General features: G+C 46.8%; 1 protein-coding gene across 5 annotated transcripts in view; it reads left to right on the top strand.

Moving 5' to 3' along the window:
• Positions 1–7,037: 7,037 nt before the first annotated feature.
• Positions 7,038–26,342, top strand: part of PLS3 (plastin 3) — a 49,802-nt gene continuing 30,497 nt past the window's right edge. The window contains exon 1 of one of the 5 annotated variants that reach the window (XM_030228915.2): positions 7,038–7,105. The gene's annotated coding sequence lies outside the window, so the exon portion shown is untranslated. Of the gene's footprint in view, positions 7,106–11,231; positions 11,352–25,601; positions 25,755–26,342 lie in introns of those variants that run through there. The other 4 variants (XM_018914387.3, XM_018914388.3, XM_009090387.4 and 1 more) reach the window with 4 other exon arrangements.

Here is a 26,342-nt window from a genome sequence, read left to right on the forward strand (position 1 = left end):
ACCCAGCTATCTAATAACCTTGCCTAGAGTCAGGGACCAAAAGAAAAATTAATTTTAACACGTCTAGATCAGCAAAAACTAGAACAGCAAGAGCTAAGCACAGGGAGTACAGTGGTGGGGTCAGGAAGGCAAAAGCATTGCTGCCAGCTGGATGTAACACTCCACATGCCTGGAGGACTGATCCATGCTCCTGTGCCAGGGGGATGGAGCTGAGCACCACTTATGGGGCTGGAAATGAGGTTAACTCCATTGTGCACCCAGCTTGCAGCTGCTCCATGCACTGTGGCTGCACCCTCTCTGCTGCCTGGGATCCTGCACAGATGGATGGGAAAGGAAAGAAATCCCGGTGTGACTAGCACTAAAATTTGTTTTCCTGCAACAAACAGGAGTGGCAATAGCAAGAGATAAGGCTGGAAGTGCCTTGGAGAGGGTAACTAGCCATATCCTACAGCAGTAGACATGAACCTGACCCACCCTAGACTGACTTTTGTTTGCCCTGTCTCTGTAATTCCTTATGTTCTTCTTTCCTATCACAAGGAGTTCCTTTGCTTTCTGTCCCATCCCACACACAATTACCACAAAAGTCACATTACCTTCCAGCAGTTCTCTCTTTCCTGCTGTGTCTTTGGCAGTAAAGTTTGGGGAATGCAAAGCACAGATATATAAATGTGAGCACCAGTCCATGCACCCACGTATCCTGAGGAGGCTGGAACCCACCAGAGCCTTCTGGTTCTGATCAGCAGGATCAGCCCTGCCCCAGCAGCACTCAGCTACCTGGAGATGCAACTCAGGGCACAGCAGCTTCCTTGGATCTGCTCAGATCAGGGCACCTGCCTGATCTCTGCTCTGCAGAGCACAGGAGGAGCAAACAAAGCCTTGCAGCTGCTGGACCGGCTAAAGAAGCTGCTCCACTGAGTTTGTCCCAGCCACTGCACTGGGTTTCGTGTGTCCTGGGCCCAAGTGGAGCTACATGGGGTGTTTGGTTTGGCAGGTGTGGTGCAGCCTGGCCTCAGAGCTGGGAACAGCCACAGCCTGGGCTGTGAGACTGCAGAGGAACTCCTGTGCTGGGCAGGGTGCAGGGACAGTGTGCCACAGCCACACCTCCACACAGGGTCCTGCTCCTGTCCCACAGGGCACAGCTCCTGCACAAACACATGGCTGCAGAGAGAGCATTGTTTTTAAGGAAAACTTTCTTTTTTTTTCCTGGGTAAATATCCTTATCCAAAATCAGTGTAAGAGAATTCCGTGAGTCTTATCTTGTTCTGCAATTTTCCTGCCTTACACAGTCACTAATAGTTCCCTATTTATTAGCACTGGCACACATCCACACCATCTCCCAGGCCCTGGGCTTGCAGGAATGTAGACAGCCCTGCTCACTTCCTCTCACCATCGATTTTGGAAGCTGTGGGATGACTGAGTTTTGTAGGAGCTGGAGGAACTCGGTGCTAGCATGAGTAAAAGGAAGGAGGAGGCAAAAGTTGGAGCAGCAAAACAGTAAGAAAAATCAAAGAGAAAGTCCAGAGAAAATGAGAACAAAATATTCACAGATATGTTACAGACTAGAATGACTAAAAAGCCCAAATTAGTTAGAATCACAGAGTAATTTAGGTTGTAAAAGACTTTTAAGATCACCAGTGTTAACCCAGCACTGCCAAGCCCACAACTAAACCATGTCCCTCAGTGCTACATCTACAAGACTTTTACATCTCTCCAGGGATAGTGACTCAACCACTTCCCTGGGCAGCCTGTTTGAGAGCCTGACAACTCTTTTGGTGAAGATATGAACAAATTAGTAAGTATTAGGAACATAAGAAAAAGTGCCCTTGAGCAGCAAGAACACTTCCTCAGTTATCAAGAACAGCCTCCAGCTCAGCCTGCAGGTGAATATAATCCATCAGCTGCCAGGCACTCTCTGTGTACTTCATCTTAACTTGAGTTAAGCCAAAGGAAGGCAGAGTGGAGAGAAAAATGAAAGCAAGGCCATTGCTGCAAGCCTGACCAGCACAAAGGTCAGCACTGTGCACTCAAGGCTCCTCCTTGGAGGCCCTGCCCATGTCCCTGTTCATCCCATCCCAAGCTCTCCATACCATGCAGAATTACCTGCATAAGCAGCTCTTGTGCTTCCTGCCTTCAGTCTTGCCCCAGTGCAAAACCAACTGCATGAAGTATTGACCCCCAGTGTTGGCCTATCTTGCAAACCACCAGGCTTTTCTCCCTTCAAGCCCCTCCTGAAGGGGTAGTGTTGTCCAGCTCTGAGCACATTGCCAGGATCTAATTAGAAGCTGCATGCAGAACATCAGGCCCTGGTAATAACCAGGTTACTGCACACTAGAGTGTCACCCGAGATAAAAAATGTCCAGCTGTCAGCTGCGTGGCAGAGACTGTATTTTCCCAAATTTGCAGCTAACTCTGCTTGGTTCTTCTTCCCTAAACTACCTGCATCTGACCTTCTGCATCTCATGTTCTCTGGAAACATGATTTTCTTTCTAAGCAGTTGCTTGTACCTTAGCTACAAGAAAGGAAATGTGGATTCAGTAACTCCTCAGGATCTGATCTTGATGGGTTGATAAATCAAATAAAGAGAAGACACAAAACCACTTTTTCATTGTCATGCTGGTTTTGGGTTTTGGTCCACAATGGTGAAGGAGGGGCGTTCACCCTGTTGATATGAACTGCAAATACAATCTCAAGTCACACATTCTCCCATGTGCTTCGAAGGTCAGTGAGTCCTCTATAAGCTCAGCCCATAAAAAGCTGTAATTGAGGGCTGTACAAAGGCATCACATGTGTAACTGGCTTGCCACTGATGAGTTGGAACTGAAGAGCTCTTGTCATGCTTCACGGGCAATCCCTGAAAAACTCTCCTTGACAAGAAAGAATACAATTTTAAACAAATAAAACATGCACTGCTGGATAGAGACAACATGAGAGTCTGGAAAGCTCCTTTGCCAAAGCAAGAGCAGATTAAATACGAGGCACTGGTGGTTTCACAACACAATCTAGAATCCATGAGGTGATATGTTATCTGGCAGCCAGGACAGTGAGAGGGAAGGCAGCCTGCCCACAGCCTGCAGGCTGTTAGCTGTGGTGGGTAATCTGCACTCATGTGAGGAGTCTCAGAGACTTCTGCAGATTCTGAATATGTGTTCCCTATGCTGGACAAACTTAATGGATAAACTTATTGATACCTATCTCACAAAAGTTGTTTTTAAAGAAAGAAGTGCCCAGAATTATTTGAGTAAATGTTTCTAGTAGGAGGTAAATTCAATTTTCTGTACTTCAAAATATTATGCAGATTCCCATCTGCTTTCTTGCAATGGAAAAAATAGTTCCAGATTATTAATCTATTCACAGTACCACTCAGTTGTTCTCTGGGCTTGATGACAAGTGTTTTTGACATTAATATCCCAGTTCTTATATTCTGTTAATGTTGTGGGTAAGTATTTGTAGAAAACAAAACAAAAGTCTAGTTGAGAACAGATGCCCTAATTCTAATGGAAGAATTTCACACCAACTCCTTAAAGGCCTCTTTTGAACCCACATGAACTCCTACAATGTGTTGTGCAGTTTCTCTCTCTCCCTGGCATGCTGTGCATCACAGACACAAAGTTTTAGTTGCCCTGCCAGGCATATCAGCATTGTTCAATAGCCCAGCCAAGAGCAATGAGTTAACTTTTATACAATGGAAAAGCAGTACAGGAGAAGCATTGTTAAGCTGCCAGATAAGAAGCTTACATTTCAACAGAGATAGTAAAAATTCATTTCAGGTCTCTAGGCACAGAGTCACACTAACATTAACCTGGCAGTGGCAAAGTCTATTAAGGGCCCATCCAGCTTCTGCTGGGATCAGTAACAAAAGTCATACTGGACACAGGGCTAACCCTCCATCTGCCTGAGGATTATTATGGCAATAAACTGCATTTATAGAAATCCATATCCTTACAAATTAAGAAATCCAACAGGCAGTCTCCTTCCATTGTGGCTCTGTAGCCAAGGCATTTTCCAACACCTGTTAAACTCACTATACTTTGCTGAAGAAGAGAATTAATGAAGCACTGTTTAAACAAATCTTCAAAAAGTATGGCCTATTTCCTTCCTCCTAAGTTTCTTTGTGCTAGTAGTTGGTAAGTCAGAATCCTCTGTCTGCATATTTTCTACAAGAATATTTCACTATAACTTCATTTAAAAGTCATACTAAAGAACACTAGTCCTGTTGTAAGTCAGGTTGGAAATACCTGTCCCCTGTCTGGCCCCAAGTCCTCTGATCTCATGGCACTGTTTGAAAAGTCCATCTGTGCAAACAGTGCTCTTTGTCATTTTCTAAATTTCAAATTTTTATTTTAAATTTCTAACTTTTAAATTTTTAAAAATTTCCCAAATACAATTTCAGGAATTGACCAACACCAATATTCCAAAACTACCCTGTGCTTCAGTCTCTGTTTAAAATCTCCTTGGGACATTTCTTAAGGGGACTGGTTTTCCCCTGTGACCTTTGGTAAAATTTCAACTTTCACCAGTTACATCACTGAGGATGCAGTGAAATAAGAATCCAATTGCCTGCTGTCAGGTGATCTTGAAAAAGTCTGTCCACTCTTTGACAAACCCCTGAGAAAGGGAAACAAATATCTGTGTTAGAGTGTTTTAAACCAGAAATAATCACCCAAGAAAGTGCAGTTGTGTGCTTTTGCAAACAAGGTGTTCACTAATTATGTATAAATGAAACTCTACATTTTGACATCTCATTCAGAATATGGTAATTGCATTGAGTGCATAAAAAATAATAAATCAAACTTGATGACTATGTCAGGGTACTATGCAGTGGTTGTAGCTGAATGAATGGATGTGTCTACTATAGCTCAACTTTCTTTGTGCAAGAAGACATGGGGAAATCCTAATAAAGAGGCAACTGGTAAATGTTCAATATGTTTAATACTTTACTCTCTCATTTAGAGAACAAAGAGTTGCCTGTTTCAACTACTGGTTTGGACAAAAGCAGGGCATGGAAATGTGTAATCTGCATTTTCTGAATAGTCAAGATTCACAAAGATGATTTCATGTCTCCCGTTGTTTTATGTTGGCATGCTAGCAGAAGCGGACAAGAAGAAAACCCATGTACAATTTTTTTGCTAAAATCCAGAATCAGAATCAGAAATATTCCCAGCTCTGTTGTGTTTGTAATGCAGTGTGAAGCATTGGTCTAATCTAAACACAGGACTACCACCACAGAGCGTAAAATTGAACCAATCTTTTAAATCAGTCTAAAATTACCACTCCTATCTCCAAGACCCAGCCTAACAAACTGATGAATATGTAAGAGTTTCTGATATCCAATGAGAAATCCAACTGTATAAAAAGAATAAAAGAATGATGGGAAGAGAGTCTGATTTTTCTCAGGAAGCTGCTCCTGCTAATGTGATGAGGAAACTCCCACTGTGAGCCATGTCGCTTCCATCATGTGGGACAACTTTATGAGACCGTGTCATTTTGTAGCTTTGGAAAAAACACTGCAAAATGAATTTTCCTGGCAGTTTTGACAACAAAATGTGTTTTGCCTTATGTTATAATGATCAGACTGACAGCCTTTCTGTAAATAATTCATATCAAAATTCATAACAGAGTACTATGCAGTTCAGATCCAGAAATGTGCACCTGTAACATTGCCAACTCAGAGAACTAAGTACTCATTGCAATCAATTTCACTGGGCAGTTCCAGTTAAAGATGCCCTACATTTATTTAAGTTTGAAAGAGAAGAGAAAGAATGATGTAATGCTGGTGTGTGGCTTATCTATTAATAGTCTGTTAGGTAACTGTCACCTTTTGACAAGCTTAATTTTTCTGACACTGGTGGAAATAGTTAAACAGCAAAATATGAGATGTGCTTTTACATTATACAACTGACACCTTCCATTAGTGTTTCTGGTTGTTATATGAATTTATTACTTTGTGCTGTTCTCACATCCATGAAAGGGAATGTCTCATCTTTCTGGCCTGGAAAGGGTTTTTTGTGCCTGAATGCATATTTGCTTTTCTCCTAAAAGCAGAAGAAGACATTAATATCTGAACCCTGGTCATGCTGGATGTGCCAGCATTGGCCAAGAGTGTGAAGGTTCTCATTTGGGGAAACAACTTCCCCTTCTTCTGGCCCAGGTCCGAAGGGCAGGTCTGGCCCCATCTCCTTCTCTCTGCTCCCCTCCCTCTTCCCACAGCAGGTGTTTGCTTTTTCTTTCTCTGTTCAAGGCCTATTTGGATTAACTTTTGTTCTCCCCTTTTACGCAAAAGTGTCCCCAGGGCCCTTGATTTCCTGAACCCTTCTGGCAATTTTCAGTGTGAATATCTGTGTAGCAAATGTAGAAATTAGGACAGTTATGAGGTCACCTATCCCAAATTGGACAGCTGGAAGCTGCGTGGGGAAAGGCCGTGGCAACACTCTCTGTCCAGGAGCACAGAATAACAAGGTGCAAGGGACAGGCACCTGCACTCCACTGAGCCCTGGCTCTGCTCTGTGCGAAGCTCCTTGCCCGATGTGCCCACCAGCGCCAGCCTTCCCTGGACATCCTCAGCATCAGCCCGCAGGGTTGTTCCGGGGGAACAAGGGGAATTTGAAAGAGAAGCCCAGAGCTCCTCTGTCTGCGTGGCAGGGCTGAGGCAGCCGGGGCTGCCTGTGCATGGGAGACAGGACACAGGGAGGAGGGACAGCACAGAAGGAGGGGATGCCTGTAGGGAAGAAAGGACGCCTGCTCGGAGGAGAGTTGCACACAGGAGAAGAATGAGGGATGCTCTCCGGGCAGGAGCGAGGCGTGCGCGGGATTGGGAACACACGCAGGGCGTGAGGATGGATGCATGCAAAGTGGATGAAGGCAGGGAACGGCGGGGTGCGGGCACAGCAGAGCAGCCCGACGGCGGCAGGGACGAGGACGGGGCGTGCCGAGTCTCAGCTTTGCCCTGCCCTGCCCTGAGTGACTCCGCGGCCGCCCACTCGCAGCGCGGGGCACGGTGATGTGCGGGCGGGCGGCCCAATGGGGCCGGGGCGGCGGGGCCGGGGCGCGCCGAGCGCGGGCAGCGGGCGGGGCTGCTGCGGCGGGACGGCTCGGAGCGGCACGGACGGTGAGTGCTCCCGGGGCTCCTCCGGCGCGGCTCCAACTCGCGGAAAGTTGCGGCGCTCGCCCCGCCGCTGGACGGGCGCCAGCCCGCGCGGAGCATCCCGTCCGCGGCGGCGGCGGTAGCGGGGGTGGCGGGGGACGGCGACCGGCCCCGGCGGCTCCGCCGGGCCCGGCCCGGCCCTGCCCTCGCTGCCGCTCGGCTCCGCTGCCGAGCAGGCGTGTCCCCGGGGCTCCCGGGGCCGTGGGGCGGCGGGGCGGGCGCGGAGCCCGGAGCCCGGAGCGCGTCGGTGCCGGCGGGACGCGGGGGACGTGTCCGCCGGGCGCGCTGCTGCCGCCGCTCCCATCTCCCCGCGGCGATGAAAAGGCACTTGTCTGATTCATCCCCCTGGAAAACTTCACCCCCGGGCTGAGCCGGGGCGGGCCCGGCCCAGGAGATGCGCTGCCCGCGGCCGGGGCTCGGCTCCGCTGGGATGGAGCCCCGGCTGCGGCAGACTCGGGGCTTTGTGCGAGTTGATAGAAGCAGAACCGGCCGAGGGGCGGGGAGGTGCCGCTTCCCGCTGTGGGTTCCCGCAGAGCGGCACTGAAAAGGGGTTCGGTTTGTATTTCACTTTTATCTTTTGTGCAGGCTAGTATTCCCAAAGCAGAGAGTGTGAGGAAATGGGAACGACTTCTCATCTAATTGAAGCGGGGTGAAATAAAGCGAAGTCGTGGGACAGCTGTGTGGGTTTATTTTTATACATCTCTAATTTGTACTGGGAGAGGAAGTGTCACCCTACTCCCCCTAACAATGGCTTCTTGTTGGGAGCCTGGGAAGGGAAGAGGAAGAGCAGGGAATTTTTCAGGACTTAAAGCTTCAAACTTTGCTTTGCTGGGGCACCCTGATGCTGTCTGGAAATACTGTAATGGATAACATCAAGTCCCAGTCCTCACAGAAGGTAACAACCCTGCAGGCATGACTGTGTTCCAGTTGTAAGTTTTTCTGAGTAGAAATAGTGGTGAGGCTATTGATGTGCGTGGGATCCGACCTCCAGTTAATGCTTCCGTGGGACAGGCTGCGTGTGCCTGCTCTGAGAGAGCATCCGTGCCTTCAAGCAGGGCATCCCTTAGACTCACTGATTTCTTAGGAGAGCTGCTGGTATAGATCTGAGCAAATACCATTGAATCAGCCTTTGAGGTTGTTATTGCTGTTACACAATTCCAGTGGAATGTGAGAGCTGGGCTTCCTGTTTTTGGTCAATCTGTAGAAGCAACTATAAAAGATAATAGATATCTCAAGTAAATTGCTTTTACATGACAACTTGGAGCCATTGTTCAGCCAGTAGCACTTGTGACTTCTCTAGTGAGCCTGGTAACCTGAGAAGCAAAACTCCTTAATGCTGGGAGACTTGCTCAGAGTAACTTTAAAGACAACAGCTGGAACCTGGAAATAAAGAGGGAATAGTTACCGAGATCAGCATGTGCTAGCGCTGTGCATAATGATGTATAGAAATTCAATCTGTTTTGAAAAGAAATCTTGTGCAAAGAGGAGCTGCTGGTAGTTTGTGAGTGGAGAGCAGTGATTCAGGGGGATTAGTAGACACAAGGCAAGTCCCCTGGGTGCAATATTCTGCAGCTGATTCTGCCCTGGGGGTGTTTGATGGCCTTATGTGGAGTGTGTGTACACACAGAGACTTAAAATTCCAGATCTGTTTGTTTCCATCTAAATAACTCTTAAAAAAAGAGAAACTAATAAAATCATTTGTTAAATGAAACCTTTTCCAAAGGTTGTTGTTATCATAGCCTGTTAATCTTGCCAGCGGTTTAACAATTTGAGGATGTTGCTTGGTTGTAACCAAGCTCCTTTGAAGGAATTTTTTGCTTGTGAAAGATGAATTACTCATTCTTTGTCTGAGCTAAGAGATCATAATGTGATTATTAAACTCAGTTATTCAGTGCTAGATTTAAAGAATTGTGTTTCATCAGGGTCTTTGTTCTCTTATCAAAGTTAATCTGATGAAGTTTCCCCTCCTGTAAAACACACAAACGTCTCCCCAGGTTAAGAATGCCCCAAACTCCAGAAACTTATCTACCACTTTTGGCTAGATGGGCTTTACACTGGACAGGGCTCTGGGGACTGATGACTTCATTAGGGATTTGGATAAATGCAGAGGAAACCCTTCCCCTGGGGCTCCCTTGCTGACTTCTCTGCCCCGCGTTTCAATTGTTGTGAGATTAAGATGGTGAGTGAAGGAATTGCAGTCTTGTTAAATGAGTTTGTGCTGAATCCACTCATGCGGGATCTTCTAGTAACTCTTTCCTGTGTTTACTTGGCTTTCTAGTGCAGTGACTTCAGTGGGTCTGGAGAAACAGAAACACAACAGTTCTGACTTTAGGGAAGCAAAGGAGAGCACTGCTCAGTGATTGATTGGAAGGGATGCTAGGGACAGATAATTCAGTAGCTGTGCTTAGGCTGCTGGTGATCTGTGTGCCTTGTGAACCACTTTATCTGCACTTTTTGTGTGGTAAAACTGCAAGTGCTCAGTATGGCAGTTGCATTATTGACAATGTATAACATAGTGAATTGGGAGAAGAAAAATACTTTTCTTTTACATGATTGGCAGTGTGTTTAGGGAGGGTGTGCCCATCATAGGTACTGTAATGTGCTTCCTTATCTAAGTAGATGATGTGATCAGTAGCTCATTTCACACCTGAGGTTGTCTTGGTGGTGATATTTAAAGTAGTGCTAATTTATTTGGTGACGCCTCCCAACACATAGATAATGTTCTTGGTAATCTTATTTTGCACAGCATTAAATAATAGGTGGTGAAGCACAAAGGGGCTGTGTTTTCAGCAGAGCCAAAGACCAAGTAAGTTCTGCTTTATATCAGTACAGGGTATTTCTTGTTTGTGGTTGGAGTTTGTTTGTTTTTTTAAGTTACAATGTTTTGCATCTCTTTGCTTCATAAAACTGAGAGATGTGGATTGGAATTCTCTGAGGACATTTGTCCCTTTTTAGATCCAGGCCTGTTAGCTTGATTTTCTTGCCTGTGAATTGCCTGTGGCAGGCGAGGTGATGGGAAGCAGCATCAAGCCTGCTTGTATTATTCCAGCACAGGGTTTGTAGGGATCCATCAGCGCAGTCCTGGCCCTCCTAATGGTGCTCACAAGGGCAGCTCTTGACCTGCCCCGCTGGGGGAGGCAGTTTAACCCTGTGCAGGGATACGGTGGTGCTTCTGCTCGCAGAGAGTGGGAAAGGAAGGAGGGAGATGCCAGCTGCTACAGTGTTGCTGTGCAGTTTGCAGAGGCTTGGACAGGTGAAATTTATCCTGCTGCTACTTGGTTTTTATCTGTGTACCAACAAGTAGCACTAAGCAGCGAAAGAAACATGGTTTAAGTTGATGTTTTGTTCAGGCTTTGAATATTGCTCTGCCTCCATCTATATTAGAGCAGTAGTTCAGCATTAAAAAAAAATTCTCATCTCTTCAGGCCAGCTGTTTAAACATGTGACCGACAAGCTATCAACCTGCCTGATGCAATAACAGATATTAATTTTTAACTTTCTTTAAAGTTTCTTGTGAAAGTGGGAATAGCCACAACATTTTATGTTAATATTTATCAACCAATTTTTGGTATTTGGATGCTCGGCACTTTTTGGACTAAATACTACTGTGCATTTAGTGATCTGTGTATCTTTTTGGACATTGAGCTCATGATGTAATTACAGTTGCTAATTATATCAAAAAAGCCAAACATGAATCCAGAAACCCCTACCAGCAGTTGTGTGAAAGGTGGATATTGAATTATAAAAGTTTACCAAAAGCCTTAATGCATACACAAAGCAAAACACTCCTGAATATCTTTTTTTTCAAGCATGTTGCAAAACTGAGACCAGCTCTTGTAATGAGGGTGATGCAAGGTTGAATTAAACGTTGAATTAATTTGTTGGTTTACTGTAACAAATGTCACAACATCACCTATCCCTGGCCCCCAAGCCCCTTGATAGGCATCTGTTGACATCTTTGCACACACATTCCTGTTGGCACTTTGGGAATTGGATTATTGCACAAGCAGCAGTGGTTGTGTTTGTGGTGGGTGATGTCTTGGCAGAGCTCTGCCCACAGCACTGCTGGCAGGGGAGGGCATGAAAGGACTGTTTGCCCTGTGACCATCCCAGAGAGTTGCTCAGGCTCCTGTGCAGAATCAGCTGTCCCTGCTGGCACCACTGAAGCTCTTTTTGACCCAGAGGTACCTGCTGCTCTTGCTGCTGTTGGGTGAGTAGGTGGGAGGTGTGAAAGCTGAAGGCAATTGTGTGATGGTCCAACATCTGGGCCCTGGGTGCTGTGGCTGGGGGAAATGATGCTCAGGGGCATCCTGGGGGTCCCCTGAGCAGCAGCAGCTCAGCTGACAGGGACTGGGCTGCTGTAAGCACTTTCAGCTGTGTGACTGCTGGTCAGGAATGAACTACTGTTGTGTCCCCTGCTCTGTACACAGGGGTTTGGGCGTGCCTGTGGGTGTGCTGTCTCTCTTGGGTTTATTGAATTAAAAATGGGTATCTCCAGTGTGGTCTGTGCAGGGAGTAAGGATGAAGTGGGTGGTGTTTAGACACAGCAGCATTAGTTCAGCTTCAGTCTTAGCAGCTGCCTCCTTTCTGCTCTTCAATGCTGAAGTTGTAGGTGATGGGTCAAGCCTGTCCTGTCCTTGCCAGTGTTTCCTGCCTGGATATCCTTCCTGCTTCTGGGTCGAGTTTCTCTGAAGGGGAGACTTGGATAGCACCTTTCCATGTGTTGTGAGATCCACTTGGAGCACTGCAGAATGCTCTGTGAAAAGTCTTCTGGTTTGTGCAAATACTTCCAAAGTGAAGGGCTGAAGGTGTAGATTTCCTCTGCGTTACCTGGGTGGCATTGCCAGGCTGTGCCAGCATGGAGACAGGGTATGCTGGCTGTCAGAAATCCTCCTTCCTCATCTCACTGTGCTGCAGCCCCAGTCCAGCCCATCTCCACTGGCAGCCCTGAGGTGGGTGTGCTGTGACACTGGGGACACGCTGCCCAGGGAGGGTGATGGAGGCCCACTCTTTCAACTGCTGATTGAAGAGATGATTTGATTGTAGCCAAAAGATGGCACTTGTGTGTTTGTGGCTGCAGAGCCCAATGGGGCAGCAGGAGCTGTGTTTGGGATTTCAGGTGTTTGGTGTGTTCCTGTGAGAGCTTGGCAGCCATGTAAGGAGCAACCTGTACCAGCTAAACAAGCAAATGTGGTTAAGTGATGGAGCTGAAGACAGAAGTCCCCACCTGATAGGCCTGGAGAGTGGGGTGGGAGGAGAAGATGTGCACATCTGTACTCTGCTAGTGCCACACTGTTGGATTTGGAGATGACAGAGCTTTTCCTTGAGGTGGGCACATCTGACATCAGTGCTGCCCAGCAGCTGCCCTGCCACCAGGACTGTTTGCTTGGCTGCTCTGCCTTCTCCCAGCAGCTCTGTTCCCATCAGGGGTGTGGACTTCCTTGGGCAGGGTGCTGAGGCGTGGTGGCCAGCCTGTCCACTCAGTTACTGTGGCATCCACTGGTCTCCTGGGAATCTGAAATCTGTTGGCTTTTTTTGGTAATAGACTAAAAATGCCAAGGACGATAAGCAAGTCCTGTCTGGCCTGCTTGGAAGAATTATATCATGGGTGCTCCTCTGACAGCTAGGGTTTCCTGCCTGGGTTTGTGGGTTCCTGCCTGGGTTTGTGGGTTCCTGCCTGGGTTTGTGGGTTCATGCCTGGCATACTTAAAGCTAGTTTTGCACTGGGTTTGTGAGTGGCATGATGATGAAAAGGGGGGTTCCATGCCTGCTCTCCTGTCAGCAGAGATGGATAGCTCCATCTCTGCTGACAGGAGAGCTGCTGTCAGCAGAGATGGAGCTATCCATAGTCATTCTTTCTCTTTTGTTTGTTTTGTCAGCTGATTCCTGTTTGTTTGTCTCTACCTTTCAGCAGCTGGGCCATGAGGGTGACCACTGCCCATGCAATGCAGCATCCTTGGCCTGTGGGCTTGCCTTAGATCCCCTTCCTTGTGTCCCCTGTGCTGGCTGAGCAGTGTCCAACCCCCTGTGCTGCTGGGCAGTGTGCACATCCAGAGGGCAAACTGACTCCTCCTGCAACATCCAGGCTGTCCCCATGGGCTGTGGTGGCCTGTGCACCAGTAACATTTGGGAGTTAGTAGGGAGGAAATAAAATAATGATTGATTTGCCATGCATCTGAGGATGTGGGGAGCAGGATAACTGTCTGCAATGGGAAGCTCTGGTTAGGACTGCTGCAGATTGCTCATGTCAATCCATATGGGCCATATGCTTCTAACCAGTCTCCTTGTCTCATTTCCTTCTCTGAAATGCTTACAGCTGTTTTTCCTGCCGCTTCAGTAGGTTTTTTGTTCCTGTAAAAAGAGTGACAGCTCACAGATGCTGCTGGGAGTCCCCACTGAATAGCTGGGAAGAGAGACTATTACTGTGATCTTCAAGAGAAGATCAAGTGTAGTGTCTCTGCGGGAGGCCTAATTACTGATGTTTTAAGTAAGCTTTTTTGTTTTTTCTTTTTGAAGTTGACAATAGACTTAACTGTCTTATTCACTGTTTCCTCATCACATACTGCCCTTAGTGTTGTCCATGAGAGAGGAGGGAGTTGATGAGGTTACTTATGTGTAGAACAAGGCAGGATGAAGTGAAGTTGTTGATGATCATGTTTTGAGGTGTTCAGCATCCAGTTTTGCTGCTATGCTTATCATGTTTGGGTTAAACTTCACAATATTGTTTAGAAATTGGTCTTTTTTCTGAAGAAGTCTGTGACCAAAGTGATGATAGCAGTGCTTGAGGTTCATCCTTGTTGGTCCTCTCCTTATCCCTGTGTACATCTCTTTGTCCTGCCCTCCTGCATTCTGCTAAGAGAATTAATTGCAGCCTTCTGTGGTTGGGTTAATGATCCAGCCCTGGCCAGGTGAAGAAGGAGCTCTAGAGAGGCTGATGCCTAGGCAAGTGTTTCACAGTGTATGGCTGGGTGCTAAAGGGGCACCTGGAGACAGTGGGAGAGGCTGTCAGTATCTGCCTTTAGACAAATGACCTGTGCACTGCAAGGAATGTGGGGCTGATGTGGCCAAGTACATGGCTGTGTTGAGTTGGCTTGAGTGCCAAGTTAATACAGGGTCTGTAGCAAATAAAACCCAGCGGGATGTTACTTCTGAAGTTTAGGTGCTGAGAGTACAAAAATCTCTGCTTTCAGTGGGTTGGTTGCCTGGTGGCCATAAGCCCTAAATAAGCAAAACTTGCCAGATTCCAATCCTCTGCTTTGCCTTTTTTGCAGTCCCAACTGCACAAAGTCCCATCCCAGCAGCTGTTGTACTGGTGTCTGAGATGGGAAACCCTGTATGGGATCCTGGTGGGATGTCTATGGCTGGTGTTTTCCTGCCTTGTCCTCCCAAGGGTCTCACTGCTGTGCAAGGAGCCATGGATTGGCTTTTCCTCCTGTAAAAAATATACTGGGGCTGTACTCTCCTCAGCCCATGTTATAAATTATAAACTGTTGTGGGAAATGGAAAATAGAGTAATTCTGATTTGTGTTCTTTTAGAGCCCTGTTCTTTAGACCAAAATACACAGGATAAGTCTGGCCCTTCCCTCTATTCACTTTTCATAGCCTCCTTTGTTTTTAATTTATATATCTTTTTATTCTAAATTCCTCCCATCCCCAAAATAGAACAGACATCAGCCTGCAAGCAAAGATTGCCAGGCATTGGTCTTGTGGATTATAGTGGCTTTTTGGCCTGGTTGGAGACTGAGCCCCACCCTACGTAGGCTTGGATTAAAAATAGTCTTCCTTTTCATCAGGCTGAAAACTGTACACAACACATCTATGTCTTGGTTTCTGGGGTATTGGCAGCCACAGGAAGCCCTTCAGCTATCAAATACCTCAGAAAATCTGTTTGCTGCTAATTAATACAGAAGTGCTCAGGTGACCAGTGTTGGAGAGGTGTAGAGCCAGATGTCTGACTGCCAGCCACGTAGTTATCATAGATGCTGATCAAAGTTTAGCTGTGCTTCTTGAAGGACCTGAAACAATTGTAAACTCGAGTCCACAGCCTATGCATTAGGCTGCCACTTCAGGAATGTCTCAGCTCAGGTGCTGCAGGGATATCCAGTGGCCAGGAGACTGCCCCACAGCCTCCAGCTCAGTCCTGTCTGTCCAGACCTGAGCTGCACACTCCCCTCTTTGTATGAAACAGAAAAAAACATTGAGGGCAAGAGGCTGACCAGTATCAGGATCTCATTCCCCCACTGCCTCTTGGCAAAGCCAGGCCTCAAACCCCAGCTTAGGCAAGTCTGAGTGCTTGGCCATGGGATAGCAGAGGCAAGGTCTGAGTGTCTCCTTGCCCTGGCCATCTGTCCTCTGCCTCATCAACCTCAAGTGCTGACTTCTTGTGTTGTTTCATTTGTTTTCCACTGTCCCTGGCTGTGCTTGGTGGGGCAGTGAGTGCTTTTGCAGGGTGTAGGAAATGCTGCTGGCAGGCCCTGGGCTGCTCCGTGGGGAAGGGCAGGATGCAGCTGACCCAGGATCTGGAAGCAGGCGGTGCTGCCTGGCAATGCCCCCAGCTCAGACCCAGCCTTTATGGCTGTTTAGGGCAGGGCTGGGATAGAGGAGCAGGGAATGTGATGGGAGGAGGGCAGGGAGACTCTGCCCAGTGCCCGTCCCATGGCTGTTAATGACTGGCGTGCTCTGTGTGCTGGGTTTATGTGACCTTGGTGATCAAAGGTCTCTCTGTAATCAGAGAAAATGCTGCCTTCTCTTCAGTTTTTGTAGACTCTGCCTTGGCCTGTTCTGTTTCTGGTAATTCCATTCTAGAGTAGACTGTAAAAGAAACTTAAAAATGTGAAATATTGTATTGTCTCATAAAATCTTTGTAAACAGTCATGAAACTGTCTGTAGAAGGACACTAGAAGGATTTTATTTCTCCCAAAGCCTAGGGATGAGCTTTCAGCCTTTGTCTAGCTCAGTTGCATGCTTTTTATTTTAAAGTCAAGGGGATTTTTATTTGTATCTCAAATTTTTAAAGTGGAAAAACTGACTCCTACAGTTAGGTCTTTACTGCAGATTTTTATTTTATTTTTTTTTTATTTTTATTTTTTTTTGCTAGAGGAAACAAAATTTTCTTCCTGAAAATATGCTAGCCAGGCTTTTTAAAAAAAATTGTATAAATACAGGAACTTACACAAGGCAAAGTGAGTTGCTGCCCACTGCAGGGTTAGGTCAAGACAAGGAAAAACCTGCAAAACACCAATTTGGGGAAAAGCAGATCTGATAATCTGGTAGATGAGACAGGCTGAGTAACATCAGAAATGCTGCTGGCTTCTGTCAGTATTTGCCATACCAGCTGCAGGATGTCCATGTCCTGTTAGTTTTGTGCTTCTGCTGGAGTTCTGTGTGCTAGAACTGCTTCTCCTGCCTTGTGTCCAAATGATGGGGAGACTGTCTTGCTAGGGGGAAAACAGAAAGAATTGATTGCAGAGTTCTGGGGATGTCCTCTTGGATTGTTGCTGAAATTGTCTCTTTGAGGTGGTGGGAAAGGAACCTACAGAAAAATCCCCTGTGTTTTATCTTGCCTTTTTTTTCCTGAAGGTTGACATATGAAAAGTATCTCTCTAAAGCAAATAGGAAGGCATGTGATTCTGCATTATATCTGTGTGGCTTATTTTTTGACAATACATTAGTGACTAAATTAGGGGCTCTCCAGAGCTGAACACACAAGGTGTTTGAAATTCAGATTGAAGACCTTGGATAAAAGAAGCTTGTATCCTGTCAGGATTGGATGGAAGGTGATGTGCAGTGAGTTATTCCTGAAACAGGTTTGCAGTCACCTGTGTGCCATTTGAATGTTCTTCCTTCTCTGTTGTGCTATCTGAAAACTATGGCTGAAGTCCTTTTTTTCTATGTGCTCATTCCCTCAAAGTCCCTTTTTTGATCAGATTGGGTTTTTTTGCTGCTTGTATGGATCTTTGCTTCAGTGATGTTGCTGGGACGTGGTACTGTCCCAGCCCTGGCAGCAGAAGCCCAGGTACCAGGACCTCTGTTCCATGGATTCTGCTCAAACAGGGAAGGGGAGGTGCTGATCTGCCTCTTCCCCTCTCTTCTGTCCTACAAGGTAGAAAAGTGTCTTGCTCTGCTTTCACAAACAGTAGGACTGAACTTGCTGCCTTTGACTCTGCCCTGCTGGGAAGGTCAAGAACTGGAGGAGGTCCCGTGGTTTTCACAGTCTCTGTCTCTGTTTTCATGGAAGATCTTGGTGCAGATGAAACTGCTGGGCAAGCACCAAAGTTCTCAGGCTGTCCAGTGCAGTGCTAACCAAGTGGAAACTTGAATTCAAGCTACCCATCCCTGTAATTGGCATTCATACTTTGTGAAGCAGTGCTTCAGCTGGGTCTGAAGGATCATCAATTCTGGCTCCTTGTTTGTGCTGCCATCACAATCTTGTGCTTCTTCCTGCTAATCAGCCAGGAAGGGTTTGTGGAGGGTTGTTTGGGTTTGGAACAGGGCTGTGGTTTTGAGATTCCAGGATGCTGAGTCTTGTCCCAGGGACTGGCTTGGATGCTCTCCTGCCTTGGAGCCTCTGCAGCGAGATGTTAGTGAGAGCAGGCTGATATTCCAGCCCATCCCTGTTTTCCTTGGGCTGAACCAGTGTTTGCCTTCTGCTATAACTGTTGAGCAGCTGCAGTGCTGTGGTGTTATATACACATATATATGGTGCTATAAATCCTGTAGTTAAACATTTCCTTGACCCAGCACAGAACAAGGTGCTTGTCTCCAGCTGGTTACAGAAATAAAGGAAGTGAGTTCTAAAACAATATTGCAATTAAGCTGTTTTTTCCTGAATTTTGCACAAAATGTTTTGCCTCCAAGAATGAATTGTGAGGACTTTTACTTTAGGGAATACAGAGGGTGTTGTGGGTGTATATAAAGTTACCCTGTTGTGATTGGTATTGGGCAGGCATTCAGGGAGAAACTTGGCCCTTGCTTTTAAGAACTGTTTCTGAGATAGCAGCATTCTGAAGGTCAGTAGAGAACAAATGGAAATACATCTACAAAAGCATTCATGTTTCTCAGCGCTCCTGGTAATAACAAGCAAGTTTCTGAATCCTCACTTAGGCAGAATTTACCTTTCCATAAGGAGAGAGGGGAAACCAGGCCTTCTGAAGACTGAAAATACTTTGAATAAGCAGCCTTAATGTCTGACCTAAACTTTAGCCTGTTCCTTTCTGCTCTGTTTGGCTGAAGCTGGGACTAAGCTTTCCTTGGGGACATGGATGGGAGGTGCCTGTGCAATCCTGCTCCTGCCCTTCTTTTGCCCACCCCTTTGCAATGTTCTCGTGGATCTGATTTCCAGCTGGGCTCTTGCCACTGTATTATATAAACCAAATGCTCAAGCAAAGGCAGCATAGTCAGACTTCTTGCTGAAAACTTGAAAAATTGACATTGCTTCTGCCCAGCTGAGAAGCTCCCAGAAGTTCCTGTAGCTGTGCTGGACAGATGGTAATGGCAGTGCCCAGCCTACATTAGTTAGATCCATCACTAATGGCAACAACTTTTATTCCTCCCTCCCTTTCTCTAAGTAGAATATACACTTTTTCTGGATTATATAGGGTTATTTTAGTTGGTTCCTTTGCAAGATTCTGCCCTGTACAGTCCTTGAAACCCTCTGTTATGCAAGAGCCTTTACAACCAGTACCAGTCAATGATTCACTTCAGCAATTAAAGCTCTGTGCATGGGTTTGATATCACCTTGGCACATAGCAAGGCATTGCACTTTCTTTAGTGCATTGCCCTTTCACGTGTAACACTCACAGCTGATACTCTTGCTCAGCATTTGGACCTCTTTGGTGTAATCCACGTTGAACCTTGGGGTGTCATTGCTCCCAGCTATGGATCTGCCTCTTCTGCCTGAGCTCCAGAGTTGCTTCATGCCTTCTAGCAAATACCATGCCTTGTTTGGCTTTAGGTAGGATCTGTAGATGTTTGGTTTTTGGTTTTGTTTTGTTAACTTCTAGGATGAGAGTTTCTTCAATACTAATTCTAAAATATTTTAATACTTAAGCATTAAATGTTTAATACTAAGCATTAAAGTCAACAGCAACAACAGACTAGAGAATAGAAAAAAATCTGCTATCAAAGCAAAGACGGGATTCACAACACAAAGATCAGTCTACTAGTAGCTGATTTTTATGATCTGGAAAATGTGAGATGGCTTCCTAATTAACAGTGTAATGAGCTGTGTGGTGAAGATTGCTATGGGTGACAACTTAGAGTGTGTGTGTGAGTGGTAATCCAGCTCTGCCCCACCTTTCTACATATTTGAAAAGAGTGCAGTAGTGGGAGCCCCTGGAGTTACCCTGTCCAGTTGGGGTCTGAGATAAAAAGAGCAGTTGGAGGGAAGCCAACAAGTGCATGAGCTAAATACCAGAAAAAGCTTCCATGTCCCTTGAGATGAGATTTTGGACTAGTTCAACCCAGATGAATTTGTGCAATGTGATGAGCCACGTGCCCCTGGCAGGATGATGTCCTGCTGAGATACCAGATACCCCAGAGATCCTCCCTGCCTGGGCTGGCTCTGTGTGCTGCTGGGCAGTACCTGAAACCTTCTGGTAGTGGGAGCTCACCTGCAGGTGCTGATGGGTTGTGTGGGACTGAGGAGCCACCCAGTGGCAATCTCCCACAGCCTCCCACTGGCCAGGAGTGGGTGCAGCAAACTGGTCTGCACAGTGGTCAGTAGTTGGCCAAATGTCCATCTGGTGGCTGGAGCAGGCTGTGACTGCAGAGGTGTAATCTCTTCTTGCATATGGGTGGAAGGTATTAAACACTTCCTGACCTCTGGTTCTGCATAATTGCCAGCCTTGCCAGTCCATGGATCCATTTTTCAAAGCACACCTTTTTAACTGTTGTGGTTTAATTTTGGAGATTGCACCTATTTTATTAATAATCTAATAAGGTGCTCCTATAGGCATGGCCTTGGTGGTGTTTGGCTTTAGAGAGCTCTTGTTTTCAGTTGACTTTAAAAAAGTCGAAATGAGGTGCAGTGCTTGGCTTTGCTAGCAGTATTTATGTTTTAGTAGTTAGAAAGTGAATCTTCTCAGGAGCAAAATCTGGCTCAAGTAGCTGAAAACTTTGCAAAGGTGTTGCTGCTGCTTAGGCTGAAGAGTATTTATGACTGATAGGAAGTTAAAAGGTTTATGACAGACTTGTATGAAAATATGAACCTCTTCTAAACAAATCTGTACTCCTGTAATTTGCATTGTGCAACCATTTGCATTATGATTGCTTTTTTGGTGCTTCTTAAAGCTTTCTTTAGTGTCTGTTAAAAGACCTTAGTTCAAAGAACCTCATTCCTATTAAATGGCAGCTTTTCCATATTAACACATTCCATGAGGATGCAGCCCACATGAATGCTGTATACTTCTCAATTGTAGATGTGTCTAAATTGAATGTTGCTAAAAATGGATCAGAATGGTTTCCCTGTTCAGAAATATTGTGTGAACAGTCACTTGGGTTCTGCAGTAGTGCAGCTCTAGTGTAAAATACTGTTTCCTTGAGTAGTGACTGAGGGTGGATAGTTGTCTAGAGCATGTTCTCCAAGAGAGCAGAGGATTGCCTAAGTCATGTCAAGGACAGACTTGGGTGATGGGCAGAGCTGGCAGCTGAGATGAAAGATGAAAAAGGATGTTTGTGCCTCCAAGACCCTCCTACCAGAGCCAGTGCCACTCTTTCTCCAGTGGCCTGGCTCTGAGTGGGATGCTGTGCTAACACTGGGCCCTCTGCCCACTGCCTCATCTTCCTTCTGCTGGGGTCCATTTGACCCCACAGCCAGCCAGGATGGCAGGACTGAAATGCTGAGGAGAAGGAAGGGGACAGGATGGCCTTTGGATGATGTCAGCCCTGCCTGGGTGCAGTTTTAGTGTGCCAGGGCAGTTCCTCTCCCCATGCTCCAGCCATTAGGCTTCATCTGGTGCTGTTGTAAACACCCAGAGTGCTTTCTTTGTGATTGTTGCAAGGTGCCCTTCGTGACTGGTTAGGTGGAGCTGCAAAACTGGCCTAAAAATATTCTCTACTCCAAGTTCCTTCCAGTGGCTTGTCCTTCGGCTCAAAGATGTAACAGACAGGAAGGGAAAGTGCCTCAGAACTGGTGATGCCCTGCTCAGGTCTGCAGGACTGGCTGGAGAGATCCCAAGGGCACTGCAGACTCCTGCAGTGGTTTCAGTGCTGGCTTCTGCCCTGGAAGTGCAGCTCATCTGGCAACTGCTTTTCCAGTGGATGTGCAGAAGGGGCTTCCAGGTAATCTCTTAATTTCTTTCTCTCTTTACAAAAAAACCCTCATCCAATGCCTGACTCCCCATGGCCCATGATCTCCAGAGAATAACTTGTTCCCTTTTTTTCCACTTACCCCCTCTCCACACCCACCATTTTTTGTCTTTTGTGTTTAATAAAGTGGGTGACTCAGTACTAAATGTAAAGCCTCCTGCTTCCGGCATCATCTGCCTGTGGCTCGTTTCCTGGAGCTGACATCAGTGGAAGCCTCCCGATTTCCTTATGAAATAGCAAGATATGAAATGTCCTCTGCGCGGTGATCTGGGCATACTTGTGGCCTTCTGTGGTGACTGCTTGGCTCCCTGATCTAAGCTGTGAATAATCAGCTGGTTAATTGCTAAGCTGAGCCCTGGTGGAGCACAGGGTAAATCGGGCAAGTCCTCAGATCTGTTTTGCACTGCAAAATCATACTCAAGTTTGCAGGCGATTTTTAAATAAAGACCAACTTTCAGTCCCTCCTGCATATGCACGGTTTTTATTAAATAAGCATGAGCCTGACTAATGTCTTGCTTTCTTCCAGATGACAGGCTTGCTGACATCTGAGCAGCTCAGGAAGCTTTTAAGGGGGAAAGCTAGCAAAGATGGGTCTGCTTTTTCTTTAGAAAGACTGATAAACTGAGGAGTTAAGGTCAAATGCTTGCTCCGCAGTTGTCACATCTTTCCATAGCTGTTTACATTGATGGGATATACACTGCCATTGGTTTGCACTGAGGGAGAAAGCAAAAAGTGCATAAACCCTCAATTTGTGTCAAAAAGCACGGGTGAGAGTCTATCTGTTCATAATTTCATTAAAATCCTTACATTTTAAAGAGATTGTGGACAGAACTGGAGGAGGGGAATGTCTTGCCCATGGTAAATGGTCACTGATGTCAGCCCCAAACAGTGGTGGCTGGCCACTCAGCTTTGCTGTCTAAAGCCCTGGCTCATAGAGCGTGGTGTTTTTTTCTCTGGTGAAGCAGACTATTTAAGTTAACTGATTTTCTCTTTCAGTTAGGGACTCTTTTGAACTTCTCCTCCTTCTCTCTCTCTCTTTCTCTTTCTCTCTCTCTTTCCTTTTAAATTTTTTTTTATAAGAAGGAGGATGTTCCTGAAAACCCTTGATTTGCAGCACCAGCGCAGGCAGAGGCAGGAGACTGAGGCACCTTTGCAGCTCCTGAAGGCTTTCCAAGGTCTGCTGATGCTCTCTTGGCTCTGGCATCTCCCGAGGCTGCTGTGGCCCAGCCCTCTGGGCATGGAGGTTTCTCTAGCATGGGGATGCTGGAGTGGACCAGCATGTCCTGTACTCCTAAGGCTGGTTAACAGTGGAGCTGGCTGTATCCCAGCAAATAGATATTTTAGGCAGGCAGAAGTGTCAGCAGTTAAAACCCATCCCAAAAATCACTGGGACAGAAGTGACATGCCCAGGGACTTGTTCGTCCCTGTGGGTGTAATCACCAGTGATGTTGAACAGCTCCCAACATCAGCATGGTGTGTCTTGGTGTTAGTGAGGAAAACACTGCTTCTGGAGTGGGCAGGAAAACTTGGTGTCCTGAAGCAGGTACTTATCCTCTTCTGGGCTCACTGGGGAGAGCAGTGGGGCTGCACAGCCCACTGTAGCCAAAGGCCAGCACACTGGGTGAGCTCCTTTCCTCCCCCAGAACTTTGCCAAAGGGTCTGTTCTTGAGGGTTTGTGGTGAAAATGACTCCTGAATTTACCCTTTCTGCTTCCCTGTCACCTGGAAGGCAGCAGCTGCCACTCCCACAGCCATCACTGAGTACCTTCTGGAGGGCAAATATGTATTAGTGGCCTCCCAGTGAAACTTGGCAGCTGGAGCTGTGGAGGAGATGTGTCCCCTTGCGCAATGATGTGCTGGGGGAATCCTGCCAGTGCTGGAAGTTCTCTTTGTGCATAAACCTACATCACAATGTTCCACACAGGGGAGTGGATGTGTCACCTGAGCACCTCAGGCAACTTCTTCTTCCCTAAAAGGTTCTTTTTAAAGCAGGAAGAAGAGGAAAATACACTGCTCTACTGGCTCTACCAAAAAAAAAATTCCTATTTTGGAAGAGTATGGGGAGTGGTGTGAGACCAGGCGTGTGAGGAAGTCTGCTGGGAGTGCCCGGGGAACTGCGCGTTCGCTGCCTGCCACGCCACACCCGGCGTGCTGAGTCTCGGGACATGACGTGGGGATGAGTGGTGCTGGCACCACCGAGGTGCTATTTTAGGTTTGACTGTAATTGCAGGTTGGACCGCCAGGACTGGATTTTGAGTATTCACAGAGCAGAGGGCTCTTAGAGCTCTGGAAAAACTGGCTATCTCTGATCCTTTGCAAATGTAGGAGATGGGCATTTCACGGGCGCTGTGAATTGAACTCCTTGTGGTGGAGCACTGAGGACCTGTGCTAGCTGGTGATGGGGCAGGGATGTCCTCTTCCTCTCTGTCAGAGGGAATGATTACACCTGATAGCCCTGCAGGATGCTTTACACTTACTGAAAAAAGAAAAGTGGGTAAGCAGAGGTCTGAAGACACATGGGCTGGTGGCCTTTAGGCATCTCCCTCTGCAGTGCCTGTCTGCCACCTGCACACCTGCAGGGGCTGCCTTGCTGTTCCAGCAACACAGATGACAGACATTGAGCAGACATTGCTTGTGCAATGGCTCTGCCACTGACAGAAAGTCACAGTCTCCTTTGGGAGCTGGGCTCTGGCGTGCTCTCCCCCAAAGCCTCACTAACCCTTACAGGATGGATTTATGCTGTGCAATGTACTCACATGTAGGATGGAAAGTGGAGACACTAAACTTCACGAGATGAGTTTCTTCATTTTTGTTGCATGATTGCCCCTAGACTTCAGAGGCAGGATGCAGTCCCTGATTTTGGTCAGAGCAGCCACTTGGGCTCCCTGCACCCAGAGGCTGATGTGATGCTGAACCTGGCTGCTGCTGCAAGTCAGAGCAGAGTTGAAGTTGCTCTTCCCTAAACCCTGTCTGATGTGCACTCAGCCTGGTCTCTGTGGACTGCAGAAGTATTTTTCCAATCCAACTTCTTTCTTTTTAAGTTGCAGCTGCAGTTCTGGGCATAAAACCCTCTATTTTGGTTTCCATGATGTTTACCATCCTGAGGAAGCTGGCAGGCTGTGGGTTTGGGGTTAGGTTTTTTGTTTTGCTTTGTTTTTTTGGGGTGTGTTTTATTCCTCTTTTGAAACTTTTCAGCTGGAAGCTAAATTTTCAGGTGATACCCAAGAAATGGTACCAGGCAGTGACTCACTTTCCTGGCTGTTGTAATTTTTAAAGAGAAACAACAAAAAAACCCCACCCAGTGACCATAGTGACCATAATCTTTAGAACAGTCATGAGTTCTTCAGATTTTTTTACTAATTCAAATATTGTGTTTATTAGTAAATGACATATTTTCCTTTTAGCTATGGAAATGCTCAAACATTATGGACTTAACAGGAACAGAAATCTCTGAAATATATGATTATAGTTTGGAAAGCCAACTTAACCTTTCTGGTGATTGATTCTGCTCCTGTTCATTGCATCAGCAGCACACAGTACATGATGTTTCTGTTGCTTGTGCCTTCCTGGCTAGCAGCAGATGTCTGTTCCTGTTTCATTTAGAGCAGACAAAGATTAATTGCTGAGGTAATGCAATATAGTACAGTATGGGCCAGCTCTGAAGTCTGTATTTAATTTAATCTAATCTATTCAGACCATTTTTAATTTTTTTTTTTTTTTAAATTTTGAGGAACTATGAGGTGAGATAGCAGGCAGCATCCTCCTTTGGTGCAGACTAAAGCCAAATAGGTCTGGATCCTTAGTATTCTGTGAGCTTCTGTTGTTGTTTCAAAGGCACCCATAAAATAAGTACATAAAGCCAAATACAAGCTCTGCTTTGCTGATTGACTGGACACACTGAGAACTAGAAAATCAACATCCATTTGTTTTAAAGAGTACAGAGCAGTAGAAGGTTTTTTTTGTTCAGTTTTTTGGGGGGTTTGTGTTTTGGGTTTTTTAAAATTAAAAAAAAATAGTTTGCTTACCTAAAAGATCTGTATCTTACTGCTTCCTGGTCCCAAGTGCCAAGAAATAAAGGACCAAGAGCCGGTTTTTGGGGAGAATCCCCGCGCTCCGGGGATACTCGGGCCGCTGTCGCGCATCTCTTCGCGGCATGACCGCATCCCTGGGAAGCGACCTCCCATCGCTGGGCGGGGAGGGAGGGAGGAAGGAAGGAATGCTGGCTGCCCAGCTCCGGGCCGGGGGCGTGGGAGACGCTTCGGGCCGGGCGAGGGAGCGATTCGCCGTCCCTGGGAGGAGAGAGGAGGGTAAGGAATGCCGGGGAAGGTGTCCCGGGCCGGGCCGGGCTGGCCGTGCGCGCTGCCCGCCGCTGCCCGCTGCCATCGTCCTGCAGCGACTTGTTCTGCTTTGCTTTTCTCCGCGAAAAGTCGTGTGATTCCTCCTGCTGTAGTGGATGGAGGACAACAGCTGAGGGCAGAGCGAGTTTCAGGTTTTGCTGTGTCTGAGTTGGGAGTTTATCAGCACCTGATAAACGCGTGCAAGCAGCAGCGAGTGCTGCCCCGGCTGGGCAGCAGCGAGGGGCTCGGGCGAGGGCTCAGGGTGTGTCTTCCCTACTCTGGGTTTGTTCCATCTCAGTCTGCTGCAGGCTTTTGCAAAGCAGAACTGCTTCAACTTGCATGTTAAAGCGTTAAATATTTAAACCTCTGCCTTGCAGAAAGTGTGAGGAGCTCTGGGTGCTTTTGGGAAGTGGCTGCTGGCTGTGGTGGCTGCTGGACTTTTTGGGATCTTTCACCTGGAGAGGTTGGGCTCTGAATGCTGCCCTGCCATTCCAGCTGGCAGGATTTCATCTCCTAACAGAGGAGTTTGTCTTGCTGGCTGGTTTCTGGCTATACCTG

This window comes from Serinus canaria, chromosome 4A, assembly GCF_022539315.1.
Source record: "Serinus canaria isolate serCan28SL12 chromosome 4A, serCan2020, whole genome shotgun sequence".
NCBI classification, from domain to species: domain Eukaryota; kingdom Metazoa; phylum Chordata; class Aves; order Passeriformes; family Fringillidae; genus Serinus; species Serinus canaria.